The sequence below is a fragment of the Triticum dicoccoides genome, chromosome 3A, assembly GCF_002162155.2.
Source record: "Triticum dicoccoides isolate Atlit2015 ecotype Zavitan chromosome 3A, WEW_v2.0, whole genome shotgun sequence".
NCBI lineage: Eukaryota > Viridiplantae > Streptophyta > Magnoliopsida > Poales > Poaceae > Triticum > Triticum dicoccoides.
In genome coordinates this window covers 131,127,606-131,134,982 of record NC_041384.1, presented here as the reverse complement: position 1 = coordinate 131,134,982, position 7,377 = coordinate 131,127,606, and the positions used below count along the sequence as shown (strand labels likewise).

Here is a 7,377-nt window from a genome sequence, read left to right as displayed (position 1 = left end):
AGGGGTCGTCGGTGACGTAGTCGATCACAGCGGCATCATCGGTCTTGGGGTCTACCGGGGAGAAGAGGGGGAAGAAATAGTAAATACAGAGCAAACAATGCATCACGAGGCATAACATGATGATGGGCAGAGCTAGGGTTGCCCAAACGTAGTACTGCACGTTGCAGACGGAGGGGATAAACATCCGAGGATGAATTCCCTACGTTAGGCGGATTCCAGACAGATGAAAGAGAGGGGACAGTTCCATGTTCAGCATGCTAGGGGCATGTGATAGGTGAATGGACCATGCATTTGGATTCGTTGTATTTTTCTGAGCAACTTTCATATAGAAAACATTTTCATCCGAGCTACGGTTTAATTTCTACGAATTTCTAAAGATTTAAACAATATCCTGGAATTATTTAAATTAACAGAAAGGGAAATATGACATCAACATGATGCAATGCTGACGACAGCAGGTCAACAGGTCGGCTGACCAGTCAAACCAGACAGGTGGTGCCCACATGTCAGCCACTGTAACTAACAGAGTTTATATTAAACTAAACTAAGGTTAAATAGCTACTGGGCCCCACATGTCAGTCTCTAATTAGTAACTAATTAGGTTTTAGATATTTAAAACATTTTAATTAATTAAAATAGGCGGTGGGGCCCGCGTGTCAGTGGCACTGGCTGCCTGGTCAGCAGTTGACTATATGACCAGTCAACTAGGACCCGCGGGGCCCACTGGCAGTGGCACAGGGGTGGCCCCAGGCCAACCACCTAGGCGGCGGCCGGCGTTCGCCGCTGGCGACGTCAGAACGCGGCGGGGGCAACCGGGCCTCGTCGGAAACGTGCTAGGGGCGGCCCTTTCACGTGCGGTTGGCACCGTTCGAACACGCGCACGACGGCGCGTCGACTGGGGGCGGTGGCGTCGCCGGAGTTGGCTGGAGCGGCGCCGACGAGCAGCGAGAGTGGCGGTCGCGCTCGGGCGAAGACGAGGATGGTGCTACGGGACACCGTTTTTAGCGCGGTTGGGCTCGTTCGAACGAGAAGACGACGGTGAGGCGATCTGGGGTGGTGGCAGAGGCTGCGGTGGTCTGGAACGTCGACGACGAGCGGAAAGGCGGACGCCGGACTTCGGTCGTTGTCGAGAACAGGTTTGGGGTGCGTTTGCGGGCAACTCAAGCGGCTAGACGAGGCCTACGCGGTGCGGTGAGCGTGATGGTGGCACGCACGGGACCCTTGGGTCGCCGTGGCTGAGTCGGTGATGAGCTCACACGGAGCCGCGTTCGGGAACGATGGGGAGGAGGAGCTACAGCGCCGGAATCTACCCATACTGCGGCAACAAGCAGGTGGCGTAGGCCCTACCGCACCAGAGCTTGGTCAGAAAGCAAGACGGGTACCGCAGATCGGGATCTGCTGCCTTGGCGCCGTCGAACGAAGAAACGATGCACATCCTCCCTTTCCACCGGCGGACAGGATGCGCACTACAAGAAATATGTCAACTGGTGACCAGCACTATTGGTCACTGAATGGTCACTGTTTTCAATTTGTGACCTTTTTGTGACCAAAAACATAAGGTCAAAAGCTGGCGGTCATAAACCGACTATAGCGACCTTTCTTCTGGAATGGTCGTAGACGTTTATGACCAAAATATCTACTGTGGCGTTTTGGTCACTAGCAACCTCCTCAGGCCACGTAGGCATCCAGCGTGGCAATCTGATGTGGCACAAGATTCAGCCCGGTCCAATTCGATTTTCTACATGGGCCTAGCCCAACAATTCGACCTTTTTACTGTATATTTTCTCTAGCTACATGGGTTATTTTTTCTAATAGTTTTGATTTCTACATTGGCCTGACCCAACAATTGGGCCTTTCGTTTTTGGGCCATGGCCTTTTGGGCTCAACAGTTACATTTCTTTTTTTAAGACAGATCCAATAGTCAGATGGGTTTGAGTGGGTCCCAATGGTCAGAGTCATGTTCTTCAAATTTTGATTTTCCAGTAAATAAAAACAAATATTTAAATCAGAACTGACTGAAAACGACCAAATTTGGCACCTTACAATCAAACATACACCACGTTTATAATCGAACATACTTCACATCAGGTTTATAGCCACCAAGAACACAACTAAATATCAAAATATAACTATCTATCAGAGTATAACTAGCTCCAATGAGCTAGAACTCAATGCTTCTTCACTTCTTGGAGCCCACGACGAAACACGAATGAAGTACAACATCTGCAAGTTATCAAACAATACGGTAAGGAGCAAAATAAAGGCAATCTAAAAGCACATTAACTTGTAGGCAGTCTGTGTGCATAAATAAAGTAAAACAAGCAAAATGAGGCATAGAAATCAGTGGATACAAGTAGTTACTATCAGCTGCAAGTAAATACTACTCCAATCACATCAGGTTTACAATCCTATAAATGCGACATTTTTATCATGTAAGCATAGAAGGACAAATTAAACATCATTTAGATGTTTGAAACAAAGAACCAGAATTTAACCATTTGAACGGCAAAAAAATTGTTCCAGTAGATCATATCCGGTTTAAATTAACTCCTTTGACAACAATATTATACAACATCAAAGAAGTATACATACTGATCAGGTTTAATTAGCACATAGAAGCCAAATACCAGTAACCGATGAAGAAAAAATCCTGATATACAAAGCTAAGCTCATTGTGCATTTTCTTTTTCAATGTGATACACAATAAGCATAAGTAACCACCAAAATCTCTCAATACCGATCATTAACTAGAGACCTCCCGGGAGCCAAAGCCCTAACAGCCATGGCATCGACTAGAAGAGTTGGTGTGCAAAGAAAAAGCGACTACCTCTCAGGGGCCGTAGACGGCGGCGATGACCCTGGTGTTGCCCATCTCGAACATCGCCGACCCGTCGGCCCTGGAGAAGATGTCAACCTCGCCCTTGAGCTGCCGCGTCTGCAAGGCAAGGCAGCAAACAGGAAGAATCAGAGGCAGTCGAGCCAGCATGAAGAGGATGAGGCTGCTCTGCTGTGGACAAGAAGAGTTTAGCTAGGTATGATTGTTAAAAGAAATCAACAAGACAGTGTAACTGTAGCAAACAGTATTCAGAGCATCATTACCCAGTCATACTCTCCGCGGACCCTTTCCACTCCATACTCCATGCCTACATACACTCCAGCAACAGCACCTGCAGATTAACAGAAGAACCATCTGAATGTGTCAGTGAACATCAGAAGAAACGGACGAGTGTTTGACGCCAATGCATTTATATCAGCCAAATAAAACAACAGAGTAATACGCTTCTACTTGGTTACCCCAATATGCGCCCTCCTTGCACATTTTCTTTAGCTGCATAAACGACCAGAATACCATATTAGATTTCTGAATCGGGAAGAACATGTTTGAATAGAGAAGACGGAAACAGGACTCAAGCGAACAAGATAGGGGAAAGGAGAGGACCTTCCATGGCCCTCGTCTTGATTACATATTTTTGGCAACTGTGCACTGCCTTGATTACATATTTTGTAACCACAGCCCCAAAAAAATGTAAGTCATCGACTCACAATCAAGCATACCAAATGGTTTTTTCAAACACATCCTGGCTTTCCCCAAACTGAACTTACTAGTTAAAGCAAAGCTATCGGCACAAGATTCTGACAGAAAATGGCCACTCCAAGCCATCCAAATCATAAACAATACACCATGGATACATAATGATACCTACCGAGATTCAGTTTCAGTTGAGCCTAAAATAGTCTGACAGTCCAAGCGCACACGTTTGGCTTGGGGCATATCTCTCTAGATAACAAACAGTATGACTTCTAATAAATAATAACCAATAGTACTGCCCCCAGATGAGCTGCTCATACATAATGATAAGTCAACTAACAGCTAAAGCAGAGCATAACTTCATAAATATGACCATTTTCAGCATCATCTCCAAGAGGAAGAAAAAGTCAAAGAGGCCGCTATATGTACAAATAAACACACTGGCATTTGCCACATAGGGCTAGCAAGCCAGCACTGAACCATGTGCATAATCTACTATAAATAAAGTGTCCTTTAAATCTGATTATAGGACACAAGCAAGATCATGATCCTCTATTTCTCTCTCTCAACCAAAATCTTGATTCTGCATTATAGTCCGCACAACAATCCTATCGCTCAATATGATTATTTTCAGCAGCATCTCCCAGAGGAAGAAAAATTCGAAGAGGGCGCTATATGTATAGATAAACACATTGGCATTTGCAACACAGGTCTAGCTAGCCAACAATGAACCATGTGCCTAATCTGCTATAAATAGAGTGTCATTTAAATCTGATTACAGGACACAAGCAAGATCAAGATACTCTCTGTCTATCTCTCTCTCAACCAAAATTTTGATTTCACATTATAGTCTGCACAACAATCCTATCACTCCAATCTACGGTACAGGTGCAAGCCATGCCATAATAAACGAAGAGGGGATCCCAGATTTGTGGCTAGGAGGGGGGCGACGGGAGTGATAGGAAGAGCACCTGAAGGACGATGACAATGACGACGTGGACTACCGTCGCTCCTCCCGGTGATGGTGACCTCGGGCGGCAGCAGACGGCGGCTCGGCGCCAGGGTGCAGCGGGAGAACTCGACAGATCCGACCTAGAAACCCAAAAGAGCAAGTAAATTCAGCGCGCGAACCGAAGCAGAAGAGCCTCCCTGCGTGAAACCGCGAGGCGAGGTTAGAATTAAGCGAGGAGGGGAGGGAGGCGGGGCTTGGCTGACCTGCTCGATGTGGCCCTACGGGAAGTAGAAGACGAGGTCCCTGACTCGCGGGATGGTGACGAGCGGGCCGACGTAGGCGTGCCAGATCTCGTCATAGAGCGGATCCCCTTCTCGGAAAACCAGCGCCGGCAAACGTTAGCGACCAATGAGGAGGAGGATTGCGGCCCCGCTGGTTAGATCCGGAAGCCTGCGTACCTGCGGAGGGGCCTGCGGCAGCGCCATGGCGGCGGGTGGCATCTGCTGCTGCTGCTGGCCGGCGGCGTGGCGGGAGGAACCCTAGCCGCTGCCATGGGGATGGAGCTCCAGGTCCAAGCCCTTGCGGATCTGGGAGCCGCCGCCACCGCCCAACTTGCTCGCGCGCATTATCTCCATCTTCTCTTACGGTGAGGTGTGGGGAGGTGAGGGGAGGTGAGGGAGGGGGAGAGGGGGAGCGCCAGCGGCGAGGTCGGAGGGAGACGCGGCAGCCAAGATCTGGTGCCGGACGTGGCGGCGGCAAGGGAGGAGTGTAGCGCTAGGGTTTGCGCGAGAGAGAGGAGGGCTGGGTGGGGTTCATGCGAGGGAGAAGGGTTGGGTTGGGATTTTCTGCCATCGGATGGGATGGATCAATGGACGGATGGATGGACTGATGTTTGCCAGGTCATCGATCCAAGCCACTAGTGACTCCACCATCAGAATTAAGCTTAGGTAGTTTTTTTTGTTTCTCTTATGATTTTCACCCTCTAATTCAAGGTAAACATTCAACATATTAACCACTTATAGTTTTCTAAAATAAACCAATAGTGTGCACATATGTGTATCTTGGGATAACAAACAATGTTGATTTGGGGAGTTTTCACTTTCATTGCACAAAAGAGCCATTTTCCATTTTTCGAGTGCCCCAAATGAGGTTTTTTTGTGAATAACCTACCAAATAATTATTGCAAAATTGGACCAAATTATTTTTCTAAAATACTAGGACATATTTAATGCACAATTGACCAAATTATTGGGTGTAAAAAGTTTTGATCCACCTCTGGTGAAAAAGACAAATTTTCGCCGTTTCAACTGGAAGCGGGTCAAATTTCAACTACGGCTGCCTCATAGTTTGCTATTTATTTTTTATAAAAATCATTTCTAGGTACAAAAGTATCTATTTAATCAGAGAAACACCAAAACAATTCCAAGATTCAACCACTAGCTAGGAACGGTCATTCCCGCCGTTTTGACCGTATTTTGAAACAGGCATAAAAAATTCAAAAAAAAATCAAAAAATTGGAAAACCTTCGCATTGTGTCATCATATGTGACCAAGTTCCCAGGAAAAATAATAAACTTGTAATACGACAATTTTTTTAAAAAAAGTGTTCTCAGAAACGAGCTATCATGTGTGAAGATTCATGGCTTTCAAGTCAAATGATCAATCTTATGGCCACATTCATTGCCTAGTTTGTTCAAATAATCTCATATTGTACACAAGGGTGCATATTGGAATGGCAAACAATGTTGCCTAAGGGAGTTTTCATTTTCTTTGTACGAAAAATCAATTTTTCATTTTTCGAGTGCCCAAAAGGAGGTTTTTTGTGAAGGACCTCGCAAATAATTGTTGCAAAATTGGACGAAATCAATTTTATAAAACACTAGGACATATTTAATGCACAATTGACAAAATGGTTGGGTGTAAAAAGTTTTGATCCACCTCTCGTGAAAAAGACAAATTTCCGCCGATTCAGCTGGAAGCGGGTCAAATTTGAACTGCAGCTGCCTCATAGTTTGCTATTTATTTTTTCCAAAAATCATTTCTAGGTACATAAGTACCTATTTAATCATAGAAACACCAAAAAAAATTCAAGATTCAACCACTAGCTAGGAACGGTCATTCCCGCCGTTTTGACCGCATTTTGAAACGGGCATAAAAAATTCAAAAAAATCAAAAAATTGGGAAACCTTCGCATTGTGTCATTATATGTGACCAAGTTCCCAGGAAAAATAACAAACTTGTCATACGGCAATTATTTTAAAAAAGTGTTCTCAAAATCGAGCTATCACGTGTGGATATCAATGGCTTTCAAGCCAAATGATCAATCATATGGCCACATTCATGGCATAATTTGTTCAAATGATCCCATATTGTGCACAAGGGTGTATATTGGAATGGCAAACATTGTTGCCTAAGGAAGTTTTCATTTTCTTTGGACGAAAAAACCATTTTCCATTTTTCGAGTGCCCAAAAGGAGGTTTTTTTGTGAAGGACCTCCCAAATAATTGTTGCAAAATTGGACCAAATCATTTTTATAAAATACTAGGCCATATTTAATGCACAATTGACAAAATTGTTGGGCGTCAAAAGTTTTGATCCACCTCTGGTGAAAAAGACAAATTCCCGCCGATTCAATAGGAAGCGAGTCAAATTTGAACTGCAGCTGCCTCATAGTTTACTATTTATTTTTTCCAAAAATCATTTATAGTTACATAAGTACCTATTTAATCATAAATACATGGTTTGATGGCGATACGTCGAGGTTTGGGCGGTGGCCAAGGCCCCCAACTCTAGAGCGCGTAAACTCGCATGCCCGACGCGTGGTCACCGCGTGACCGTGGCGTTGCCATGTGTTCTGGGCAGCCTAGGCATGTCTAGTGGGTTGGGCACTCCCCAAG

The 7,377-nt window shown here is 45.3% G+C and overlaps 1 long non-coding RNA gene across 1 annotated transcript; it reads right to left on the bottom strand.

Annotated features, from left to right (window-relative positions):
- Positions 1 to 3,099: 3,099 nt before the first annotated feature.
- LOC119271383 lies at positions 3,100 to 3,359 on the bottom strand. Its single transcript, XR_005134509.1, has 2 exons — positions 3,295 to 3,359; positions 3,100 to 3,167 (listed from the first exon to the last, which is right to left on the bottom strand). It is a non-coding gene; the product is annotated as an uncharacterized LOC119271383 (long non-coding RNA).
- Positions 3,360 to 7,377: the final 4,018 nt, after the last annotated feature.